General features: G+C 37.7%; 1 long non-coding RNA gene across 1 annotated transcript in view; it reads right to left on the bottom strand.

Annotated features, from left to right (window-relative positions):
* Positions 1 to 1,876: 1,876 nt before the first annotated feature.
* The window catches only part of LOC123651869, a 69,772-nt gene continuing 44,354 nt past the window's right edge, over positions 1,877 to 27,294 (bottom strand). Inside the window, exons 6-7 of the long non-coding RNA XR_006740836.1 lie at positions 9,277 to 9,380; positions 1,877 to 1,910 (exon numbers count right to left, since the gene is read on the bottom strand). This is a non-coding gene — a long non-coding RNA (uncharacterized LOC123651869). The remainder of the gene's footprint in view (positions 1,911 to 9,276; positions 9,381 to 27,294) is intronic.

Below are 27,294 nucleotides of genomic sequence, written 5' to 3'. Positions count from 1 at the left end.
CTCTCTTTTCCCCCCCAAGAATCGTTAGTCCACTCCCCTTCCATACCTCTGATTCTATTATATTTACCAGTTAATATTGTTCATCAGATTTTTTAATTCCCTTAGTTTTTAGATTCACTTGTTGATAGTTATGTATTTGCTGTTCAATATTTTTATCTTTATCTTCTTCCTCTTCCTAAAGAACCCCCTTCATATAATTCTGGTTTGGTGGTGATGAACTCCTTTAGCTTTCTTTTATTTGTAAAGCTCTTTATCTTAATGTACATTGTGAATAAGGAAATGGACAAAGCCACAGAAAGCAGTTGAGAGGATTGGGTTTCCCCAGCAATGGAAGCCAAGCTTTCCACCTGCTCTAGCCGGCCTAGGTCTCCATTCAAGGATACAAAGTTTCAATTACAGAGGATAAATCCCAAGAAAAATGGCAGCAGCCATGGTGCTGGAGAGAGCAGACTAGGATTTCCCCAGCAAAGGAGGAAGCAAAGCTTTCCATCTGCCCTGGCTGGCCTAGGCCTCCACTCAAGGATAAAACGTTTTAATTATAGAAGATACATAAAACCAAACAGAAATGGTGGCAGCTGGAGTGAGCAGGGGGCTTAGCTCTGCTCCAGTCTACAAAGTTTCAATTGAAGATGGTAAATAAATTCTAGATACCAGGGCCTCCTCTTGAGTCACCAGGGAGTGTGACCAGACCGCAAACCATCACAAGCCCCTCACTCAGGGCACCCCACACCACAAGAGAACCCCCACCCTGATCCGGGACACCCTTCAGGGCAAACCAGCTGGCCCCCACCTGTGTACCAGGCCTCTATCCTATCTAATAAAAGAGTAATATGCAAATTGACCATCACTCCAACACACAAGATGGCTGCCCCCATGTGGTAAAAGATCCTGCTCCCATGTGGACACAAGATGGCCACCACAAGATGGCCAGCAGGGGAGGACAGTTGGGAGGCACCAGGTCTGTAAGGGAGGGCAATTGGGAATGATCAAGCCTGTAGCAGAGGGCAGTTAGGGGTGGCCAGGCTGGCAGAGGAGGGAAATTGGGGGAAAACAGGCTGGCAGGGGAGCAGTTAGACATCAATCAGGCTGGCATGGGAGTGGTTAGGGGGTGAACAGGCTGGCAGGACGAAGTGGTTAGGGGCAATCAGGAAGGCAGGCAGGTGGCATTTGGGAGCCAGCAGTCCTGGATTGTGAGAGGGATGTCCGACAGGCAGTTTAACATCCCTTCAGGGGTCCCAGATTGAAGAGGGTGCAGGCTGGGTTGAGGGACATCCCCCCACTCTGTGCATGAATTTCATGCACTGGGCCTTTAGTAACATATAAACTACTATAATATAATTCACCTGTCCAGTTTAATCCATTTATGTTAACTGTAGACACTTATATATTTAGATTTGTTATATTTGGATACATTTGTTACATTTTACTTATCTTGATTTTTATATGCTATTTTTAATCCTCTATTTTATTTTTATTAAATTATTTTGGCTGTTTCTTTTGTAGTTATCCTAAAAATTATATGATTGTTACCATTTTACCATTTTATCATATATATTTTACCATTAAAAATATAAAATTATTCAGTGTCTTAAGTCCTAAAACAATAATCTCAACAATCTTGCTACCCAAACCATGTTGTCTATGAACCTTCACCACTGACTGTACCTGAGAGCTTGTTTGAAATGCACATTCTCAGGTCCCTCTCTAGACCAACTGTTGTTGTCATTCTGCAGAAAAAGTGAGGACCCCATGAAAAATGTGGTTCAGATATCAAGTCTGATGATTACACACACACACACACACACACACACACACACACACACACACACACGAAGAGAGAATAAAATGTTCATTACTTACATAATGGAGCTTTCTTGGGAGAGTTACATGTGTTCCAAGTCTGAAAATGGCTACCAAGAGACAAGAAAGGAGATTGACTTGGAGTTTTTATGATGGTGTGGCCACATCAATTGGCACTGTGAGCAGAATGTTTAGACTATGACTACTACCACAGGCGTCTTTCTTCTCTTGCTTTGGCTTGGTAACTGGGTCTACTGACTGCTGGTGTGTTTTTGTTTTTTTTGCCCATTCTTGCATGAGTCTTGGTGCATCGGGCCTCTAGTAAACTTATAATTATGAGCCAGTAAAGAGAACCCCACAACCTCTGAGAAAGAAAAAGAGAATAAAGAAGGGAGGAAAGGAGTGGGGCAGAAGGAAGACAGAAAGAAAAGAAATAAAGAAAACTGGATACAGGGGAAGGAAACAATAACAGAAAACTGATACACAGCCACAGTTTGACACAATTGGAATTCCAAAATTTACCAAAAGCATTTATACAACAAAAATATAATCAGGTATTGCCCTAGTTGGTTTGGCTCAGAGGATAGAGAATTGGCCTGTAGAACCCAATCCTGGATTCCATTCTGGTCAAGGGCACATGATTGGGTGGTGCGCTTGATCCCCATTAGGGGACATGCAGAAGGCAATCAATAATTCTCTCTCATCATTGATGTTTCTTTCTCCTTCTCTGAAATTATATATATATTAAAAGCATAATATGCTAATTAGACCAGATAGCTGAACAACCTTACATGACCTTACAGACGAAGCTGGGGCACAAGGGTAGAGGCAAGCCATCAGCTGCGAGAGTCGAGCTCCTTGCTCGAATTTTCTGCATTGGGCCTCTAGTTTAAATATATATATATAATCAGGTACCGGTTGGTTTTTGCACATCTTAATCAAGACTGTTATATATGGGGTTTCTAATAAATTTAAACAAGGTATGCCCTGTAATCTCAGAAAAATTACTGAATATAAAATGAAGGATAAAGAGATATGCCTCATATCCAATATAATTGAAATTACTAATTCCAACTAATCAGCAATTTGTACACATTTTGCTATTATAGACTTGGCTTATAAATTCTGTTCAGTGTCTATTTCAACACAGTCTGACTTCACTTTCAAAGGAACATGGTACACTGATTGTGGGCTGAATTGTGTCCCTCCAAAATTCAATGGTTGAAGTCTTAACTTTCAGTACTTAGCTTTTGACTATATTTGGAGACAAAGCTTTTAAAAGGTAATTAAGGTTTTAAAAATGAAGTCATAATGTTAGGCCCTAACCCAGTATGACTTATGTACTTACAAGAAGAGGAGGCTAGGACACAGACAGCACACCAATGGAGGGAAAACCACGAGGGAACATAGCCAGGAGGCAGCCATCTGAAAACCAAAGAAAGAGGCCTGAGAAGATACCAAACTTGCTAACAGTTTGGACCTTGGAATTCTAGCATTCAGAACTGTGAGAAAATACATTCCTGTTGTTTAAGACAACCAGTGTGTGGTATTTTGCTATAGAAGCCCTAGCAAACTAATACAACACCTCTACTCACCTGGTCAACAGCTTTGCCATTGCATACAAACTTTACAGGATAAGATCTTAAAGGCATGCAACTTTCTGGGGAACACAGATTGAAATTACCGCTGATATCATATCCTCTTCTGAAGAGATATAATTAACACACTCATTAAGGACATACAAATACAAAGTATCTCACAAAGAGGAGATAGACCACTGTCCCTCACAGAGGACAAGGTGCTGCCCTCTCACTTAAATTCGTGAAAATTACTTGTTAAACTGAGAGCAGATCTATCACTGACACTATCAAGAAACAGCTATTGACCCTCTTGGTAAACACAACAGTGAACAAACCCAACATCTTTTAGGTCTTATGTGGGTTTTGAAGGCAACATATTCTTTTTATAAATTACACTATAATCATAAGCAATGGATTTTAAACTTTGGTTCAAGAAACCATAAGCGGACATATAAGATATTGTATGAATAGATTTCTGAAAGCACATTTTGAAATAAGCTTTAAACATTTTATTTATGTTTATTATATATCTACTAGTCTCAAAAGAATGAATTTAGTGAAAAGATCTGTCTGGAGTCTGATCAGGAAACTTAATTGCTGTAAGTGGAAGAATCATTTGGTATGGTGATACCAAATCTCAGCCAAGGCTCCTGAACCGAGGAAATTCCTTGAATCTTCATTCAATGCATGCTGCAGTGTTAGATTAATCCATTTGTTAAAATTCCATGTTACAACAAAACTCTAAAGTTCTTTGAATTTGTAATTGTTAATGCATGTATGTATAATGAAATTAGATATGTTGTACTTAAACCTGTTTACAACAACATAATACAAAAAAACTTGAAAAGGAAAGAAATCACATCATTTTATTACTCTTACATATGTATATGCTATTAGAAAAACAAGAAATGAAATGGAAAAACAGCTTTTGTAGTGAAACAGACAGATTTCAAGGTCCACATGTGTTGGTAGCTTTGAGATCTCAGTATTTTCTCTGAAGTTCTCATCTGTAAAATGGAATAATATCTATATATATATAAAAGGATAATATGCAAAGTGTCCCCTCCGGAGTTCAACCTGGAGTTTGATCACTTACTATAATGTGTGCTGACCACCAGGGGGAAGCACGGAATGCAAGAAGGCCCCAGCAAGCAGCTGGCAGCCAGCAGTCAGGGAAGGAAGGCCCCAATCAGCCTGATTGACAGCCAGGCCTAGGGACCCTACGCATGAATGAATTTTATGCACTCGGCATCTAGTATCCTATGTAATAAAAGAGTGATATGCAAATTAACCACCACCCTGCTACACCCACATGCCATGCCCACCATCCAATCAGAAGCAAGCATACAAATTAACTCAACCAAGGTGGCTCCAGCCACAGAGCCAGCAGGAAGCTTAGGTTTTCCCGGCAATGGAGGAAGCCAAGCTTTCTACATACCCTGGCAGGCCCAGGCCTCCACTCAAGGCTACAAAGTTTCAATTATAGAAGATAAATAAATCCCAACAAAAATGGCGGCGACCATGGAACTGGAGAGAGCAGGAGGCTTGAGTTGCCCCTGGCAATAGAGGAAGCCAAGCTTCTGCAGCCCTGGTCTGTGTTGGCCTCCTCCGCTCAAGGCTACAAAGTTTCAATTATAGAGGATAAATAAATCCCAGATAGCAGGGCCTTCACTTGGGTCACTGGGGGGCATGGCTGGCCTGCAAACCACCACAGGCCCCTTGATCAGGCCACACCATGCCCCAATGGAACCCCCACCCTGATCTGGGACACCATTCAGGGCAAACCAGCTGACCCCCACCCGTGCACCAGGTCTCTATCCTATCTAATAAAAGAGTAATATGCAAATTGACCATCACTCCAACATACAAAATGACTGCCCTGATGTGGTCAAAGATGGCTGCCCCCATGTGGACACAAGATGACCGCCACAAGGTGGCCAGCAGGGAATGGTAGTTGGGAGGGACCAAGCTTGCAAGGGAGGGCAATTGGGAGTGATCAAGCCTGCAGCAGAGGGCAGTTAGGAGTGACCAGGCAAAAGCAGTTAGGGGCAATCAGGAAGGCAGGCAGGCGAGCAGTTAGAAGCCAGCAGTCCTAGGTTGTGAGAGGGATATCCAACTGCTAAACAGGCAGTTGGACATCCCTAAAGGGGTCCCAGATTGGAGAGTGTGCAGGCTGAGTTGAGGGTCACCCCCCATGCACAAATTTTGTGCACTGGGCCTCTAGTACTTTATAATCCAGTTGGGAGGTTCAGTAATGGCTCAGATAAAGTTTCTAAGATAGAATGGATATGCTAGAGAAGTGCAGCTATTTAGATATGATGAAGCTCTGGTGAATATCATCTCAATATACTAAGGTTGTGGGTTCAATCCCCCGTTAGTGCACATACAAGAATCAACCAATGAATGCATAAAGTGGAACAACAAATAGATATTTCTCTCTATGTCTCTCCCTTCTTCTTTCTCTCTCTTAAAAAAAAAAAAAAAATCAATGAAAAAAATTTGAATAAGATGAAATAGGGCCTTTAGTTAAATTTACATTTTAAAACAGAACTTAATATACATAATGTCTTTGTGTGGATATATATCTACATCCATATATAGAGATGAATAAACATATAATAATTATAAGAAATAGGATTTTAATTATACTAGTGGCCCGATGCACAAAATACATGCACAGGAGGAAGGGGGGTTCCCTCAGCCCAGCCTGCACCCTCTCCACTCACCTGCCTGCCTGCCTGATTGCCCCTAACCTCTCTTCTCGCCTGCCGATCACCCCCAACTGCCCTCTCCTGCCAGCCTGATCTCCCTAACTGCTCTCCCCTGCCCGCCTGATTGCCCCTAACCGCCTCTGCCTTGGCCTTGCTACCATGGCTTTTTCTGGCAGACATTTGGAAGGTCTCCTGGTCTAATTAGCATATTACTCTTTTATTAGTATATATTATTTTTATATAAATGTATTAAATGCAATATAAATAATTATACAATCTTTGTATTACATGTGATTTATATATAATCCATGTCCACATCTGCTTGATGCAGAAAATGATATTCAACGTTTTTGAATGAATTTATTCAACTTTGCTTGAACCTCTCCATGAACCTCAAAAGATTGTATTTCTTTTCAAGGCAGGATTAACTGTGAGTTAAGCACATCTGCTTCCTGATGGCTTTTCTCTTGGTCCCACCACTTTTCTCCTTCCGAACTGATATTTAAAATAATTTTTTATGTGTTACTTTCCTGTTTGCCTTCCAACAGAGCTATTCAAGCTCAACAGTCCTGCTCTGAGTCTATCTCCCAGGTCTACACAGAACAACAGAGATGTGTTTGAGCCACATGTAGTTCGTGAAAATTATTAGTTCTTTTTTTTCAAACCTATTTCTTTTTAAAACTTTTATAAAATCAAAAGGGGCATTAATATCTTAAGAAACTCCTTACTGTTAGTTCATGTTAAGTTCTATCAACTATAATTCTTAATTGATACTTAACAGTCTCTTTACTTGAACATCGGATCATTACTAGATAGCAGAAAAGAATCATAACAGTAATTTGAGATTCCTTGACCTCATAATGCTTGGTATTCCTGATGTAATTCCTATTAATTCTACCTCCTTGAAAACAAAACTATAAAATTCTCCAGGCACAATTTGTAACAGAATGTAGTTAAATCTCATCATAAATTTACTCTTTGTCAGTGTAATTTACTCACATTGCCTCTATTTAACTCAATTTAAGGCCATTAAAACCTAAAATATGATTCAAGTGCTTGTTTTTGATATAATTCATTATTCATTTATGTTTTTTTAAGATGAATGCAGTTATATTATCTCCAAGTGAAATTAGCACATTCAATAAGCAATACAATATTGAATATCTAAAGTTTTGCCATTATGGCAAGGTCAAATGTGGTATTTTCTACCCTTTTGATTCACATTCATGACCCAAATGAGGTTACTGCTTATGCACAGAGTACAATTATATCAAGGCTAGGCAAGAAGACCTTTCTAGAACAAGATAGAGCCCCATCCCCCTTGATTAGTATCATTGTTAATGATATATTACCTAGTTTCCTAAATATTAACATAGTAGATCTTTATCCCTATTATTGAGTCTAACTTCCTAAACTATTTATAGTGATAATGTGATAGTTTTTCAGTTATACTTAACTGTAGCTCTGTAATGATTTTTTTATTAAGATGGAAAAATGTTCCTCTACAGTACACTGAAATTAGATATAAAATATAAGCTCCATAGTAAAACTTATCAATTTTCCTCTTGAAAGAAGCCAAGCTATAATTCTATTTAAGAATATACTCTCACATTAAAGTTCTCACAGCTCAAATTATTTAAATAAGTATGTGATAAATAATACTGCTAAACTTAGTTTTAAAAAAGAAACAAAGAATAATAATGGATTTCAATACATTTATATTTTGGAAAAGATAGATATGTGAGTATTTACATTAAGTTAAAATGAAGTATAAAAATATGTCAAACAAGGTAATTTGGTAATTGTGCCATAGTAAATCAAGGCTTTTTTTTAGTTGTCAGGCATTTGTGAGTACATTAAGAAATAATTTTGCTTGCTTTCCCATTATTTTGAAGCATAACTATAACATTACACAATTGGATTTGATGTTATTTAATGAATAAGAGTAGTAGATCTTCTTGAATCTATATTTTGTGTTACAGTGAGATAAGTATATTGGAGTGAGTTAATCTAATTACACTTACATTGACCTCATTTGTAAAAAAAAAAAAAAAAAAAAAAAAAAAAAAAAAAACAGATTTGGAAGCATATGACACACATTGAACTATTTCATTATTGTTTCAAAATTCTGGTTTTTCTGGACAGATATGTGTCAGTTGAACTGCAATGATGCATGATGCAAGCAACTGCTTATCTTAGTGTCAGCTTTCACATGAAAAACTATTACACAAATTCCACCATTATCAGAATGACTATGTGCCAATTCAAACACCAGGGGGATAATTTTGCTACAGATTTTGAAATAATAGTAAGGTGCATTTCCTTATAGATATGCTGTCTTTTAACTCTCCATGTCCTCAGAAAATTCACCAGCCTTTATAGAAATGATTCTCAAATCTATAGGTCACTATTAATTTCTTCCCTGAGCTCCAGATCTGTTGCTTGGATATTGCCACTCTGATATCCAATATGAAGCCAAATCTACTTATTTACATATAAAATAAAACTTCTTTGAAATGCCTTTTTTACATGGTTGATATTTTTTCTCCTAACCTTCCAGTTTCAAAAGTAATCCATTGCTTTTCTGTATTTTCTAAAATCCTCTTAGTCCACAAGTATAGTCAAATGTGTCACTTCCTCTCCATTTTCATGGCCACTTCCCTATTCAAGGTCTTCACTAATTCATGTGTAGTCATAGATGTTAAGTTCCATTAAAAATATTGCAAATTTTTCTTTTAAAAATTTGATCCTGTTTCTGTTCAGATTTTCACTCAAGTCCTAAAAATTTTAACGTTTAAACTGTTAAATGGTCCTTGAAAATCATAGATCAAAGAAAAAGGTACTAGCATAGTGAAAGTAGTAAAAAAAAAAAAAAAGATAAAAAAAATAACTAATTTTTTTCAGAGACAATATTAGTTTATCTTTCTAACTGGATTGTTTGTGTTAAAATATCAAACAGGCTAAATAACTAGGGAGAAAAGAATAATGTAGAAATTAGATGATGAGATATAAGCATTTTCAATTCATTCTGGAAGAAGATAGAGAAAAAATGAAATAAGGAAGGAGACAAATTAGAGCTAACTTAACTTTCTAAAAGTGTTTATATACACTATAAATAATATTATGGTATATATATGTAATATAATATATAGAATATTGCAATAAACTCCCATTGGTCTTTCTACCTGTTGGAACTTTTCTTCTTCAATCTATCTTGCACATGAATTTTACAAAACCATTCCTGCATACATTATTTTCACGCTCAACATCTTCATTGGTTCCTCATGGCCTGCAAAATAAAATACACAATACTTCATTTAGAATTAAGGCTTGCATAAACCTACCCTTCAGCCACTTTTATTTTTTGTTTGTTTGTTTATTGTGTGTTTGTGTTTATTGATTTCAGAGAGGAAGGAAACATCAATGATGAGAGAGAATTATTGATTGGCTGCCTCCTGCATGCCCCCGACTAAGGATTGAGCCTGCAAACTGGGCATTTGCCCTGGCTGGTAATCGAACACTGACCTCCTGGTTCATAGATTGATGCTCAACCATTGAGCCACACCAACCAGGCAAGCCACTTTCTTAAGTGGTCCTGAACCGAATAAATCTTCTGGCTCCACTAACCTTTCCATAATCATTCTTCCAATCACAAAGTTCAATATTTTTGTGTTATTTTATTCCTCCATTTCCAATAGCTAGCTATCCAAAAGTGACTGTATCACTTGAGTCCATTTTCTTATCTCTAGTTGCACTGAAAAAGCATGATTTCCTATGTTAGGTACACTCTCCCTGACTCCTGTCTCTTCACTTTCTATCTTCCTGTACTCAAGTATAAGACTGATTTTCCAATCTTGCTTAGACCTTCCCCTGAACCTCTGAAGAGCTTTCTCTATATTCCCCACTTATCTACCATACGCTCTTGGACTCTGTGCTAGCTTGACCTCACAAAAGTAGGAGTCTCTTATGTGTGTCTATTCATCCTAGTTGCCATGGTTATTCTTTTTTAGAGTTAAACTCTTCCTATTCTCAGCCTATATCACTGGCTTACTTCTTTTCACCTATGAAAATTTGCTCGATAAAACATTCGGCTCACTTAGCCCACAGTACACAACAGATTCTCTGTGGAACCACTCTCCCAGCTCTTTTTTGTCTAGACTTCCTCATGTTATTCCTTCTACCGCCCCTGAATGAATATATGAAGTAGAGTCATGCTCTAAGAGATTTAAAGTGACTACAAACACAATTCTTTTTTCATATCAGTGAAAGCTGTGTAACACATAAAATATAATCATTATTAGGTTTCATTGGACCAGGTAACCCTCAGCTAAATCCAACTACAAATATCATCTTTACTAACAATCTAAATGTTACAACCTCACTCAAACTCAACCCCTCTTCCTTCTATCTCACTGTATGATGAAACTTTTGTGGATCAAGTAGATTTTACTTCACCTTACTAGTTTTAAAAGAATGAGAAAAATACTGCCGCAAAGGATTCTGAATTTTTAAAAAATACTGAGAAAGCTTTGTAAGCTTATAGTGGTAGCTTCCTGGTCCTGATTAGTGCATTTGATGTGTAAAGCTGGTAAACTAATCAGCTGAATCAAAATTTAGGCATTACAATCTTTATATTACAATAAACGTACATCTTCAAAAGGGCTGAAGGGGCGATGGTAGCGCCAGTTGTGCTAATGTTAGAATATTGATTTTCCTGGAGTTTCATTTTTCTCTGCTTTGCAAGCCATAATTCTATTCTAATTTCTATTTCTAAATCATGTGTGTGTGCACATATGTACACACATGGGGGGGTGTGTGTGCGCGCACGCGCGTTTTTTTTTTTTTACTAATATTTCATACCATATACTCCTAATTGTGACTGGATTCCTGATGCCTTGCTTTTTCTTATCAAATAACATTAAGTAACCTTAGTAACCATGGTTACACACCTGGCACTAGGTTTGATTCTCCAGTTTCTGGACCTCCTTTTCTTTCTCTGATGTCCAATAACCAATCATTCTATCTCTGCCGATGTTTGGCACTGATGCCTCTCTGAGAACATGTATAGGTACTATTTCATCGTTCTCCTCCATTATGAATCTTCCTCTTACTGCTGATTTTTTTCTAACAAAGTATGTATTATCCACTCTTATGTGTTATGTAGTGATGTGGCTATATATGTTTAATTTCCCCATGAAGAAAATGGGCACTTGTTAAAAGATTTATTTAGCATATTTCATAAAAAGTATAGAAAGGGAGAAGGAACACAGGCATAAAGAACAAACATGGCAACAACAAAAAAGTACCTATCAATAATAACCTTAAACGTAAATGGATTAAATGCTGTAATCAAAAGACATAGGGTAGCTAAAAGGATAAGAAACATGACTCATATTTTCTGTCTACAAAAGACTCACCTCAGAACAAAGGACACACAGACTGATGGTGAAGGGATAGAAAAAATTTTTCAGGCAAATGGAAATGAGAAAAAAGCAGGGGCAGAAATACTTATATCTGATAAAATAGACCTCAAAGTGAAGGCCATAACAAGACATAAGGAGGGCCACTTCATAATACAAAAGAGAGCAATTCAACAACAGGATATAACTCTAGTAAAAATATATAGACCCAATACAGAAGCAACCAATTACATAAAAAAATCTTCTGAAATATATAAAGGGAGAGATTGACAGCAATACAATCATAGTATGGGGACTTTAATACCTCATTGACACCACTAGATAAATCCTCTAAACAAAAAATCAGCAAAGAAACATCAATTCTAAATGACTGACTAGATTAGATGGAACTAATTGACATCTTCAGAAGATTTCACCCCCAAGCCACACAATATGCATTCTTCTCAGGAGCACACAGGACATTTTCAAAGATAGACCACATATTAGGATACAGGCAAAGTCTATTCAAAATCAAGAAGATAGAATTCATGTTAAGCATCTTCTCAGATTATAATGGCATAAAATTAGAAATCAACTACAATAAAAACAGTGAAAAAAATCAAAGTTGGAGGCTAAATAGCATGCTATTAAACAATAATTGGGATACTGTTTGTTGATTTATCCAGGCTCGCCAAGAAACAGAGAGGACCCAAATAAACAAAATCAGAAATGAAAGAGGTGAAGTACTAAGGATTATAAAACACATACACACACACAAAGAAAAAAAAAACAAAAAAAAAAAAAAAAAAAAAAAACAACTATGAACAACTCTACTCCAGCAAACTGGATAACATAGATAAAATGAACATATTCCTAGAAAAATATAAGCTTCCAAATCTCAATCAGGAAGAATAAAAAAAATAAAAAAATAAAAAAAAACCAAAAACGTGAATAGGCCAATAACTATGGAGGAAAATGAAACAAATAATAAAAATACTTCTAGTAAACAAAAGCCCTGACTTCTCAGGGAAGTTTTACCAAAGATTCAAAGAACTAAAACCTATCCTTCTTAGAGTATTCCAAAAAATTCAAGAAAAAGATACACTTCCAAGCTCTTTCTATGAAGCTAGCAATACCCTAATCCCAAAACCAGATAAAGACACTACAAAGGAAGAGAACTACAGGCCAGTATCCCTGATAACATAGATGCTAAAAACCCCAACAAAATTCTAGCAAATCAGATTGAGCATTACATTAGAAAGATCATACACTATGACCAAGTGGTATTTATTATGGGGATGCACGGTTGGTATAATATCCACAAATTGATACATCACATAAATAAAGGATATATGCACCCTTATGCTCATAGAAGCACAATTTAAAATACCTAAGATTTGGAAACAGCTTAAGTGCCCATCAGCAGATGAGTGGATTGAAAAACAGAGGTACATCTACACAATGAAATACTATGCTGCTGTAAAAAAGAAGAAACGCTTACCATTTGCAACAGCATGGGTGGAATTGGAGAGCATTATGTGAATCGAAATAAGCCAGTTGGAGAAAGATAAATATCACATGATCTCACTAATTTGTGGGATATTAAGAACAACCTAAACTGATGAACAAAAATAAAGCCAGAGTCATAGAAGCATGGAACAGAACCTAAGAGGAAAGGCAGGGGAATAGGGGGTGGAGAGGGGAGGTTTGGGATCAACCAAGGACTTTTATGAATGCATATGAGCATAACTGATGAACACAGAGAGTTGTGGGTGAGGGCATGTCCTAAGGGGTGGGAGCAGCTGGGAAAGCTCAATGCGGGGAAAAGGAGACATACTTGAAACAGTAAAGAATTTAAATTTAAAAAAAATTAGGATATTTTCCCAAGGAATCAATTAAAAGCATAAAAATCTTAAAGTAAATTTGTAATTGAGCAAATATTGAATAGGGAATTGATATTCTGAAAGGTTTTAGTAAAAAATTCTTTTTGGATATTGCAATTATGAATTGAAACAATACAGTAAATTCATCCTGTCAGATATTACATAAAGTACTTCCAGAAGAGCAGAAGATACATTGTTTAGAGATGTTCTTGGTATTCATAAATCAACTTGAACATTTACGAATTAAGATCTATATTAAATGACTTCAGCTAAATAGGAGAGCTTTAAACTTTATCTGTATTGTTTCCCTGGATGGCATCTAAAATTATCTGAAAGCTTCTTGATAAATCAAAACCAGGAATTTTCAGAGCTAGTTTTGTGTCTCAATCTACCTTAAAGAACTTTTCAGCCTTGAAACCGCATCATTTTGTATCCAACAGAGCTTCTAAGATGACAAGAGAAGTTGTTAAGGATATGTTAAGCCTCTTATGGTGCTGCATTATTGTTGAAAGGGAATAGCAAGCATCCGTCCTTCCTAATAAACCCCTGAGATGATATAAACATGAATTTAAAACACTTTAAGATTTTTCTTCAAATGACTCAAAGCTTGGAGTTAAAACTGTCTATTCACTATTATTACAATAATTCCTAAAAAAAAATGATCCCTTATAATTCATCTATATGATTGTATCATTGGCAAAGAGTTAAAAGCATCAGTATTTCTTACCACATCTAGTGGGGAAGTAAATTATTATTCATTCCTTATTTAATTAACACAACAGTCACCTAGATAAGAGGGTAAAGATACATCTTTGGAATTTTCAGTTTCATCTCTTCTGGTCCTACAATTAAGCCCTTAGGTATTAGGCTTTAAATATAACTAAATTATAACCTTATCTATATTCTATGAGATCAAGGTATACGCCTGATTTGCTCACCTCTCTAGTGTATAACACAGTGCTTGGCACATAAACGAGCTTAATAATTATTGTATGAGTAAATGAATGAAGGCTTATGCAGCCAGACAGAATAGCCTAATCTTCATTAAACATTTGGCTTACACTTTAGGCAATAATTTGTTATATTTGAAAAATTCTAACTAAGACCAGAAAGGGCTCTGAATTCTTTCTCACTAATTCTTATAATCTGTTGACCTCTCCACTATGTCTTCTTTTACATGAATTCTTCTCTGATCCCTTCTCCAGACTAGGCTAAGAACTCATTCAGTATATAAATATAACTCATAGTATATATGAGAAATTAAAATGTTCGGTATCTCGCATCAGTGTAGGAGGGTGATATGAGCTGACACGAAGAGTTAGGCAGGGGCCCAGCCACAGAGAGCCTTGTCCCAGTGCAAAAGGACTTAAAGATCTCCCTGTGGGTAATATAAAGCCCTTAAAGGGATTTATCAATATTTTAATTTTAATTCAAGATGAATGATTTGGAGAAATGGGAAAGATGGGGGCTGGATATAGATACCATTTCAAGAGTCTAGATAAGAGATGATAGAGGTGTTCTAGACAATAGAACAGGGGTAGAGAGGAAAGAACATATTAAATAACTATTTCATGGGTAAAATAAAATGGACTTGGTAATTATTGTATTTAGATATAGGGAGGAAGGGTCATTCTCATTCAATAACTTAAGTATTTATTTACTATCTCCTATATTCCAAGTTCTGTACTACATAAAAGAGATGGGACAATCAATAAGCACCATCCCTATCCTCAAGGAAGTTGCAGTCTGGTGGAAGAGATTCTAGTGTTGAGTTAAGCAAGGGGATGATTTTGATGACTTCTCAGTTCCTGGACTGGACCACTGAGTGGATGATAATGCTATTAACTGTGAAAAAAAATTTAGGAGGAACAAGAAAACAAGATATGAAATATTAATAACTGAATTACAAGGCAACATATAAGTAACAATCCTATATAATAAAGAGCTAATATGCTAATTAGACCGATCAGCAGAATGACCTTCTGGACATCCTTCCGGAAGACCGTCTGAATGACCTTCTGTATGAAGCTGGGGCTGCGAGGGGCAGGGAGGCTGGCCGAGGCAGCTGGGGATTCAAGGGCTACGCCCATGCACAAATTTTGTGCATTGGGCCTAGTATATCGATAATATAAGCTAGAGTACTAGGATCTCAGTTCTTTAAAATTAATCTTCTAAAATTAACTCTCTATCATTCTATACTCTTTATTTATATGAAAACTTAGAAACCACAGTTCTAAATGAATAGAAAAAACTAGATAATATTTCATATTAAAAAACACACAAACCTCTTTAATCTTTAATTTCTTAAATAGAATAATTTCTAGGAAATTTATTTTAAATGTTGAGCTCCCTCTAGTGTATGCAAACTGTTATTTACCTTGCTAATTTCTGAGCCCCACAAATATTTTTGAAAATTCAACTCTCCTTCAGTTATCCACTACTAACTATTGAGGAAGCACAGAACAAGGAGGTGATTAAAATGGGATGCATGAACAGGACTGAGGGTGTGGAAAGTGGGAACAAGTTCAGAAATGGGCAATGGCAAATGATAAAGTCTAATTTTCTTGAGGTGGCCCATTAGTAGAGAGCTCTTCAGTGCAAACTAAGAAAGTCAGGTTTTATTTAACATAAAAAAGAGACTAATCTAAACATTATACTTTTAAAAATCATCATGGTAGTTATATAGAGGATGGAATCGGATTAGGAAGAGTTGAGGCAGGGACACTAATGCTGTGATGTATTATAGGCAATTAAATGACAGGATCATGAAGTGACTGAGCTTGGTAGTAGAGAAAGGTTCAGTGACAAATTATACCCAGGAAATATCCTCTAGCAAAAAGGAATGAAAATTGTTCCAGAAGTGTGCTTACATTTTATAGGGCTCCTATGAGGTTATTTGAAAATGTCACTCATGATAGATGATCCTTCCTTCACAAAGAAAACATAACAAAATCTTGGGATGTTGAAATTAATATGACCAGTTTCAGATATGAAATATTAAGAAATCAGATATCTCAGCCTTATTGAGGCAGTATACTTGTAGAGGTAGAACAAGTGATACAGCTTAGATCAGAAAGTACTTAGCAAAATCATCTGAAATGACATCATGTTAGCTGCAGAAATGTTGAGGAACCATCAGAAAAATGATTAATACATTTTCAGTTTCTATTGCATCAAGAAATATCAGGTTTTCCAAATTAGTAACAGAGGAAATATAAACAAAATCACAAAACATGCCCTATAAATGATAATAGGCTTCAATGGCAAATTGTCAAGACACTTATGTTTATAAGGTTATGTCAAGCCAAGTTGCTCATGTAATTCAACTATGGTGTTGAAAAGGAAATAGCGATCTGGCACATGGCATTTTAGAAAAAATATATGTCAACTTGAATGTGATTTAGGTACTCAATGATAAGAATTACTGTAGTCTGAAAAACCCCTTCCTTTTAAAAATGTCAAAACTTTCTTAATGGTGGAGAAGACAGTATAGATGATTTATAAGGTATCTACATGGATGCAGGTCAGTTTTTTAAGAACAAAAGCAAATAAAGCCATGTTTATGTTATCTGTGTTGTTAATAACACAAATAAAGTAAAGGAGTAAAACAGATCTGTTGGCCTCAGCCCAGATATGTTCTGTGTTGGCCAAATAAAGTGTATAACAGATGGCAAGATAAAAATGTTTTTGTACTTTCTAAAATAGTAATATGATCATATAAAATATATGTTGTACCAACAAGTAGAAAAATACCTGTTTCATGTGTATGTTTATATAGATTTAAAGACTTCATTTAGTATCCGAAGTGTGGCACATAGCTTTCCTAAAATATAAGGATCCTAAATAAATTAATGAATTCAAGATGTGAGATAGTAAAATATTCTCTAGTGACTATGGAGAAACCTATAATATTCACCCTGCTGGATGTCTGGAATTACATCCAAAAGTTATGTACAGATAATTATCTTAAAATGTTTAAATAAATATATACCAAATATCCTATCTAATAAAAGAGTAATATGCATATTGACCATCACTCCAACACACAGATGGCTTCCCCGATGTGGTCAAAGATGGCTGCCCCCTTGTGGGCACAAGATGGCCACCACAGATGGCCAGCAGGGGAGGGCAGTTGGGAGGGGACCAGGCCTGCAAGGGGGGGCAGTTATGGGCAATCAGGCCAGGAGGAGAGAGAAATGGGGGGACCAGGCCTGCGAGGGAGGGTAGTTGGGGGGATCATGCTTGCAGGGGAAGGCAGTTATGGGTGACCAGGCCTGCAAGGGAGAGCAGTTAGGGGCAATTAGGCTGACAGGGGAACATTTAGGCATTAATCAAGCTGGCAGGGGAGTGGTTAGGGGGTGATCAGGCTGGCAGACAGAAGTGGTTAGGGGCAATCAGGAAGGCAGGCAGGTAAGCAGTTGGGAGCCAGCAGTCCAGGATTGTGATCAGGCCTAAACCGGCTGTCGAACATCCCTCGAGGGGTCCTAGATTGAAGAGGGTACAGGCTGGGCTGAGGGACACCGCCCCATGCATGAATTTTGTGCACCGGGCCTCTAGTTTTATATAAATATAATACAAAATAAGAACTCTAAGCACACATTGGCAGGAGAGTTGTATCAGACTGTGTTGATGAACTAAAGCAGTGATTCCTAAATGCCAAGGCTGGGCTGACCACATGGTCATCAGGGAAACACTTTAAAGACCAGATAATGTGGCCCTGTCCCAGATTCAGTAGGTCTGAACTAAGGCATGGAAATCTGTAATTTTTAAAATCCCTGTTCATTTTTATCTTCAACCAAGTCTGAGAGTCACAGGAATAGAGAACAGACTGAGTAAATCAATAAAGTGTTATTAGAAAAGGTGGCTGTGAATAGTGGTTCACTTGCACAATAGTCTACCAAACATTACTGACTGAATAGTAACCACTTGCCAGGTATCAAGACTATAAAACTAGCCCTGGCTGGTGTGGCTCAGTTGGCTGGAATGTCATCCCATTTACTTAAAGGTCACAGCTCAATTCCCAGTTAGGGTACATGTCCAGGTTGTGGGTTAAATTCCCAGTCGGGATCTGTATAGGAGATAACCAATTGATGTTTCTCTCTCTCTCCCTCTCCCTTCCTCTCTCTCAATTAAAAACATATTATTATAATAGATGATGATTTAAAAAAAAGAATATAAACTAAAAGTAAACCAACTATTAGGGCAGTCGAGGTATGTCACATAAGAGAGGCATATATAAGATGCCAAGCGAACTCATGAGATAAGCATTTATATCAAATGTTTCAGAATCATTTCCTGGAAGAAGTGAGGCTGCATTAAGCTTGAAACACAGAAACGACCCTGGCTGGGTAGCTCAGTTGGTTAGAGCATTGTCCATATGCCAAAGTTGTGGGTTCAAGTTCCTGGTCAGGACACATACAACAGTCCATCAGTGAATGCATAAATAAGTGTAACAATAAATTGATGTTCCTCTCTTTCTTTTTCTCTCTCTCTCTTCCCTTCTCTCTGAAAGTCAAATTAATATTTTAAATATCTAGAAGACAGAGAAGAGAAAAGGCTCTAGAGAGAAAAGAGGAAGTCAGTAGAATAGCAAATGTGAATAGAGGAACAGGGAAAAGAAAGCTTAGGGGCAAAGACATTTATTAAAATGAATATTTCTAAATATTTACAATTTTAACTATTCAAATTATTTAACAATTATTCAGGTACATTTCTCAAATGAAATCACATTTATTTTTATAATAGAATATTTCTCCAAATATGTGCATGCTATTTTTGTTTTTTCTATTTTTTAAAATATAGGAATAAAAAGTACAGTATTAAAATCTTAATCTCAGATTTACCATTTATTAACTACAGTATCCCCAAAAATCTATACACACTTTAACATCTGATCCTATTACATTTTGAAAATAAAATGTATTTAATAAATACTACCTTTATAATTATTCAAAGTGTGTACACATTTTTAGGGAACATCCTGAATATGTGCTTCAGAAAAAAATTACTGTTTTTAAGACTCAATTTCTGCTTTTATAAAATGAGCTTAATATTATTTCATAGTTTTTTTTTAAGATTTACTTTAAAATATATATTTTTCATTGATCTCTTACAGAGAGGAAGGTAGAGTAATAGAGAGTTAGAAACATCGATGAGAGAGAAACATTGATCAGCTGCCTTCTGCACACCCTCTACTGGGGATGTGCCTGCAACCAAGGTACATGCCCTTGATCGGAATCGAACCCGGGACCTTTCAGTCCGCAGGTTGACACTCTATCCACTAAGCCAAACCGGTTTTGGCCATAGAGTTTTTATTAAAATTTAAGTGTAAACTACATACATTGTTTTGCTCCCCACCATCACTCTGATCCCAGTCTCAGCAGATGGTGCTACCAATAATTCCAAATGTCCAAACTAGAAACCATGGCACTATTGGTGGGCGACTCCTCCAGAGCCACCAATTGCTCATATGGCTCCTTTGTATGATTTAGGAAAGCTCCTTCTTCCTCCTGGAAGACACAGGCCAGAGCACACAATCTGGTGATTTGGGTTCCCATTAGCTTTTAGCATCCACTCAGCCCCTGGGCAGTCACTCTTGTGTAAGGCAACACCTGCAGAACTGAGTGCAGTATTCCTGCTCATCCTCTGCCTCAGGGTCACCCTACCATTCCCCTGAGCACTATTATTATTCTTTCCAAACATGCCTTGAGCTTGTCCATTCTCGATGCTCCCCCACTCCAAACTACTAACCCCCACCTAACACATGGATGTTTTTAACAGTCTCCTTGCTACTGCTGGTTTTGCTTCCTCTCTAACCTACAATGCAGCCAGAATGAAAAATTTTAAATGCAAATACAACCAATAACCTATGTCTCTACTAAAAACCCGCTAATGGCTTCCCACTGCTTTAGTTAAAACCAGCGGTACTTTCATTGGTACACTCACTTCACAGGTGCACAGGCCCTTGGTTCTCAGCTTACTTCTCTGGACTTCTTTATGACCCACTGATTGCACTGATTCCCAATTCCCAGCTTTATAAAAATTGTTCTGGTTCTTCTCGGTGAATGTGATTCCTTCTCTGAAGCCTTTAATCTGATAACCTAACCAATCCCTGTGTATGTTTGAGGTCTCAGCTCAGATGAACTCCTATAAATGCTTCTTAAGTGATAAAGTAATTGTTGATTGCCCACCTTATTTTCCTCCAGCAAACTGTGTTCAATTTAGCATCTTCATAATGTTCTGTGGATCACACCCCCTGGGCTGCCACTCTGACCTCGCTGATCTTCACCGTAACTGCATTCACCTGGCTTCTTAAAGTTAAGGGTGACCACCTGGCCTCCGTTGCTTTTGTTCTTTCCATCTCCATTGCTGTCTCTGAGTCTAGTTTCTCAGGTCTCTCCTACCATGAGCAGAGAAGATTCTCCTTTCCATTTCTTAGTGATCCCATTGTCCCTTCATCAGTGCATTCCTCCTCTCCTCCTAGGCTTCAGAGAATTTTTACAAATGACTTTCCAAGGAAAATGAATGGTTTACAATAGTTTGTAGCACCATAAAAATAAGACATGATAAGTAAGAACCAGCAGATTTACAGAGGGGAAAAAAAATCTCAGTAAGACTTTAGATATCGGAAATGATTAGATGCATAGGCAAATTGTTATGCTTAAAGAAGTAAATTGTGAATTTGAAAATACAAAACATGGAACTATAAAAAATTAGTTGCATATTTGAAAAAGAAATAAGTAGAGCTTATGGGAATTTTAAAAGCCTAAGAATTGACAAAAAACAAACAAACAAACAAAAAAAAAAACACTGATAAAACCTAATCATAATGATAAGAATTTATAAGTTTAAATAGCAAAACTTAATCATCTGGTGAGTTTTCCAGCCAGACAGCCTAACCACCCCACATGCACACTTGCCTGAATTTCTTTAAATCCCTTATTCTACCACCTGCCACAGCAAATCTGACATTTCAACCTCTATTAGCATGGGCCATCACTCTTCCCATGCTTCTTGAAGCCACTCCAATAGCAATTTCTCATCATCCCCTCAGGTCCTGCCAGGATATGAATGATGCCTCTTGGAGAGTACTCCCCCAAATCACTAAACTCTCCTTTTTTCCATTCTTATGTGACTATCGCTTTGGTCAAGTGTCTACCTTCAGAATCCAGTGTGATGTGTACTCCTCTGTCTCCTGGCTACACAGGCTAGCTAGGTCAACAGCTTCCCTGGAGTACAGTCCCCTTCATCTCTTTTTAAGCTCAGTACTTACAGGCTGGGTTACATTGGCAGGCAATTTTAATGCATTATATTGTAGTGGTGCTGAGAGCTTTGAGGACAGATCATGAGGGACTACATGTTGTTTTGCCAAGAAGAAGCCTTTTGTGATGTCATCAAGCAAAGAAGAGTGGATGCTAGCTTTAAAAAAAAATATATATATATATATATATATATATATATATATATATATATATATATTATTGATTTTTTACAGAGAGGAAGAGAGAGAGAGAATTAGAAACATCGATGAGAGGAAAACATCGATCAGCTGCCTCCTGCACACTCCCTACTGGGGATGTGCCCGCAGCCAAAGTACATGTCCTTGACCAGAATTGAACCTGGGACCTTCCAGTCCACAGACCAATGCTCTATCCACTGAGTCAAATAGGTTTCGGCTGGATGCTAGCTCTTAATAGAGAGAGCTGCCAGTTAGGCTCAGAGGTTTTAGAGAAATACAGAGATTTGAGATTTCTGGGGCAACAAAGCCAGATGTTCCCATTGCATACGTCAGGTTCCTAACTTTTGATAGTAGTCTTGCTTGATTGAGAGTTTAACCTTCTAGGAAGTTCAGCTCCTATAGTAATTAAATACTATGACTGATTAAATACTATGACTGATTCTCCAACCTCCCTTTGCAGGAAACAAGGCCAGTCTGTATGCTACAAAGAAAGCCCACTGGCTTCCACACTGACTTGCAATTGGCTATTAATTGGTCTAAGTTTTTTGTTTCCTTTTTCTAGAGTTTCAAGTGACCTTAGCAATAGCCATCTAATTTCACTGTCCTTAAAGTACCATTTTCCCCATAATTTTTGAATGCTTAATATTGAGATCCAACTAGGTACCTTCCCTTCCACCAATTTACCAACCAACTCACTGCCAGTAAATGTTGGACCACCACTGCTGTGCTCCATCTACTCTCAGTAATGGGATTGACAATGACAGCGACGTGTCAAGTGATCCCGCTCCAAAACCTCATCACTTGCCTTCTCAGACCACTTTAGGACCAGCAGTTACAGGTCATATTCTCTGGTAATCAGACTCTGAAATGAGTTTTCTTATGCAGAATGGTTATTAGGGAGTGCCTTATGATTAGTTCCTGTGGTAGAGAGGTGGGAAGGCATTAGGAGTGAGCAGAGAAAAAGTGCATCTATGATGCAATGCAACAACAGACTCCACAGAGAATGGTGGAACAAAAATGCCCATCAGAGTGGTCCTGCATTGGTTGAAAATGGTCAGGCCTATACCACTGCCTTAAGCAGGAAGTGGATTTAGGCAACATGAAAAGAATATAAACTTGGGCAAGGTGTCTTCTCTGCAAGTTTGAAAATCCACAGGGCTGACAACTTAATGCTACCTGCCAGCAGCTCTCCAGCAGCTAAAATAAGTCTTTCCTTGAGTGGAAAAGACCTGGGCAGCAAGGTGTTTTCCACCATAAGAGAGAGCCAGCATTCAAATCTAGGCGGTCTGACTTGGGTTTCCACTCTTTCTCTGATCACCATACTCTCTCTACAAGGTGCCGGGCATTTCTAACATTTGCACATACAAGAAAATTAAAGTACAGCAGTTATGTTACTCAACTCAGATAACATGGTACTCTAAAGTTGAATGCTAATCTTCCTAAAACCAAAAGCTTATGGATCATCTCATTTCTTCTTTACCATCATAATATCATCTATCCTACTCCAAAAGTTTAAAATTGTGTTCCTGGGGTCATTTCCATAATTTTCAGTGAAAGTGTCTCAGTTGTTGTTTTTATTTTTTTAATATTATTTATTTATTTTGTATAGCGAGGAAGGGAGAGAGATAGAGAGTTAGAAACATCGATGAGAGAGAGTCATCGATCAGCTGCCTCTTGCACACCCTTTACTGGGGGTATGCCTGCAACCAAGGTACATGCCCTTGACCGGAATTGAACCCGGGACCTTTCAGTCCCCAAGCCGACGCTCTATCCATTGAGCCAAACTGGTCTCGGCAAAAGTGTCTCAGTTTTTATGTAATCAATCCCTTAACTCTAATGCCAAATGTTTAATAATATAAATAATATAAATATAAATACTTCTAAAATGGCTAAGAAGTGATAAACTTTCATGTTTCAACACTTCTCAGAACTGAAAATAAGCACAACTCAGTACCATCTCCATGTACACTACAAACAATATGGCTCTGCCACATTCCATGATAAGTAGAAATTTGATTTCTAAGCATAATTGATCTGGCTTAATAGCAATGCAAGTAAGAACTCATTAAACATGTTTAAAAAGATGAAAAAATATTTTCAATTTGAATTTTAATTCCTCTCCTGTCCTTTATAGTCCACAGGAAGATGGTCTAAGTCAACCTTTCTAAGTCCCAATCCTTTATTATACTGTTTCCTTTATCAGACCTATGCTTGGCCCAGTGTGATCTACATTAACCACTTTCCTGAATATTCCCTATAATTTCCTGCTTTTATGTGTTTCTGGTCATCCTGTTCTTTTTGCCCTCTTTCTATCTCTATCCCATCTTTGCCAGTTGAGCCTATTTTGCCCTATATATACTGAAATTTCAGGTATCTTTCAAAGTCTACTTTAAATCCCACTTCTTTCATGAAGTCTTTCCTTCATCCTATCTATTAAATCCCATATACCATACATTCACCCTCTCTAAAGTGCCAAATATTATTTGTATAGTCATTAGATCAACCCCACAAAACAGGGTTTATTCCCAGCCAATAGGGTGACCAACATTCTGGTTTGCCAAAAATGAAGTGTGACTTTTCAGCAGTAAAATTGGACTTTCAGTGCTAAAGCTGAAAAATGGGAGGTTTCTCAGGATGCAAAACTTTCAGTGTTAAATCAAGGACCATTATTCACCCTACGGACAGCTGGTAGGCTGATGGCTGGAACGCAAATGTAGGTCTATTTAATTTCGAAGTCCATGTTCTGTTACTATATGTTGTCTCTTTTGAGAATTCTGTTATTAATTCCTGTGGCATCTTCTGAAAATTCCTTCATGACACTTGTTGTATCTAAACATGTGTCATAATTATTTGTATGCTTGTTATATTTCCCCCAAACAGCTCCTGAAGAATGGTGTTGCATCTAGCCCATTTTTGGGTCTCAGATAACACCTAGCATAGAACTGTGTACTTGGCACCAGTACTTCTTTGATCTCATCACCTCATTTTTTCTTTCACAGAGGCCTATCCTGACCATCCATCCTATTTAATCTGCAACCCACCTCCCTACCCACACTCCCAACTTCCTAATAAGACTTCTCTAATTTTCCCTTTTGACACAGTACTGTTTAACTTCTAACATTCTATCATGCACTTGTTCATTATTAGTGTTTATGGTCTGACACATCCTTTATGACATAAATTCCACTGAGCCACCCAGGCTGGGTAATATGTCACTAAATTTAAAACGCATAATAACAGCTGGTATTCGTGACAATGATTGAGTGCTACATAAGGAATCATTTAATTATGTTTTAGTGATATTAACTTGGTATAGGGATATGGTTTCAGGACCAGTTACCATGGTTCCCAATCTGTATACATAGATGCTCTAAGGTGTAACACCAAACTCACAGGGTAGCCTGGGAAGTTGCAGGGTATTTTAAGCCTTCAGGGAATACACAGCAGCACCTGTTAGACAACATGAAAACCTCTAACTTGAGACAATTCATAGTTTCAGTGTTAGACTACTCCACATTCCTTCCCAAGACATCTTTGTAAAGCTGGGTTTTCAGAAGTTGTTGTAAGTAAAAGCTAGAGCCATAAAAATCCACAAGAGCCGAAACCGGTTTGGCTCAGTGGATAGAGCATCAGCCTGCAGACTCAAAGGTCCCAGGTTCGATTCTGGTCAAGGGCATGTACCTTGGTTGCGGGCACATCCCCAGTGGGGGGTGTGCAAGAGGCAGCTGATCGATGATTCTCTCTCATCGATGTTTCTAACTCTCTATCCCTCTCTCTTCCTCTCTGAAAAATCAATAAAATATATATTTTTTAAAATCCACAAGAACAGGAAATGACAATGCAGTACAGTGGTGCCTCGCATAAAGAACGCCTCGCACAGCGAATGCTGCACACAACGAACTTCATGTCATGATTCATACAACGAACTTCGTTTCACACAACGAAGTCGCCCGAGCTTCCACAACCGCTTTGCCCGAGCTTCCACGACTGCTTCGCCCGAGCTTCCACGATCGCTGCCGATGTATTGCATCCTTCCGCGCAGGCACTGCAGGCAGTCGTTAGTCACTGCGCTTAACTTAAGCACGTATCGCGGCAATCGTTCTTCATTACGAATTAAATCACGCACGTATCACGGCAGTCGTCCTTTTAAGTTAAACTCAATATTTTTTTTATATCATGGCTTCTAAAAAAAGCAGGAAGGTGATTTCTGTTGAAATGAAACAGGAAATATTTAGAAGGAGTGAATGTGGGGTAAAACAGTGTGACCTCGTCAAAGAGTTTGGCCTCAGCAAGACCACCATTTTCACCATTTTGACAAATAAGGATGCAATCAAATCAGCCAAAGTAGCCAAAGGAGTATCAAAACTATTTCATGAAAAACATAGGTCTTCAATCCACGAGGAAATGGAGAGGCTATTAGCAATTTGGATTAAGGACAGGCAGGTGAAAGGTGACATAACAACCCAAGATATTATCTGTCACAAAGCCAAGAGAATTTATGAGGATCTAAAGAAAAACGTCCCTGGAAGTAGCAACAATCAAGATAATGAAGAAGAATTCAAAGCCAGCAGGGGGTGGTTTTTTAGATTTAAGAAAAAGTGTGGAATCCACAGCGTTACTATGCATGGTGAGGCTGGCAGTGCTGACAAGAAAGAAGCAGAAAAGTTCTCTATTAACTTTCAAAAATGTATTAAGGATGAAGGATACTGCCCACAACAAGTGTTCAATGCCAATGAAACGGGTCTTTTCTGGAAAAGAATGACGAGCAGAACCTTCATTACAAAAGAGGAGAAGAAATTGCCAGGACACAAAGCCATGAAGGACAGACTTACCCTTATGCTTTCGTCTAATGCCAGCGGAGACCTCAAGATCAAACCTCTATTGGTTTATCACTCTGAAAATCCAAGAATTTTCAAGAAAAATAACGTTATTAAGTCCAAACTGCCCATCCATTGGAAGTCCAATCAAAAAGCCTGGGTGACCCAAATTATCTTCAACGAATGGATTCTGGAAACCTTTGCTCCTGCCGTGAAGAAATTCTTGCTGGAAAAAGAACTGCCGCTCAAAGCCCTTCTGATACTTGACAATGCCCCTTCTCACCCAAAAGACCTAGAGGAAATATTGCAGGAAAATTATCCTTTTATCAAGGTGCAGTATTTGCCACCAAACACCACATCCATTCTTCAGCCAATGGATCAGCAAGTTATTGCGAACTTTAAAAAACTCTACACTAGAGCCCTCTTTAATAAGGTGTTTGAAGAATGCGAGTTTGGTGGAGACAATATGACTGTCCGAAAGTTTTGGAAGGAGAAATTTGATGTCCTTATGGCAATACGACTTACACAGAAGGCCTGGGAAGAAGTGTCACAAAGGACCCTCATTTCTGCTTGGAAGATGCTTGTGCCTTCGTGGACCCAGGAAGAAGCAGTAGTTGATGACACAGAAGTGGTGAAGGACATCATC

This window comes from Pipistrellus kuhlii, unplaced genomic scaffold (assembly GCF_014108245.1).
Source record: "Pipistrellus kuhlii isolate mPipKuh1 unplaced genomic scaffold, mPipKuh1.p scaffold_m20_p_9, whole genome shotgun sequence".
In the NCBI taxonomy this organism is placed as follows: domain Eukaryota; kingdom Metazoa; phylum Chordata; class Mammalia; order Chiroptera; family Vespertilionidae; genus Pipistrellus; species Pipistrellus kuhlii.
This window is presented reverse-complemented; position numbering and strand designations above follow the sequence as displayed.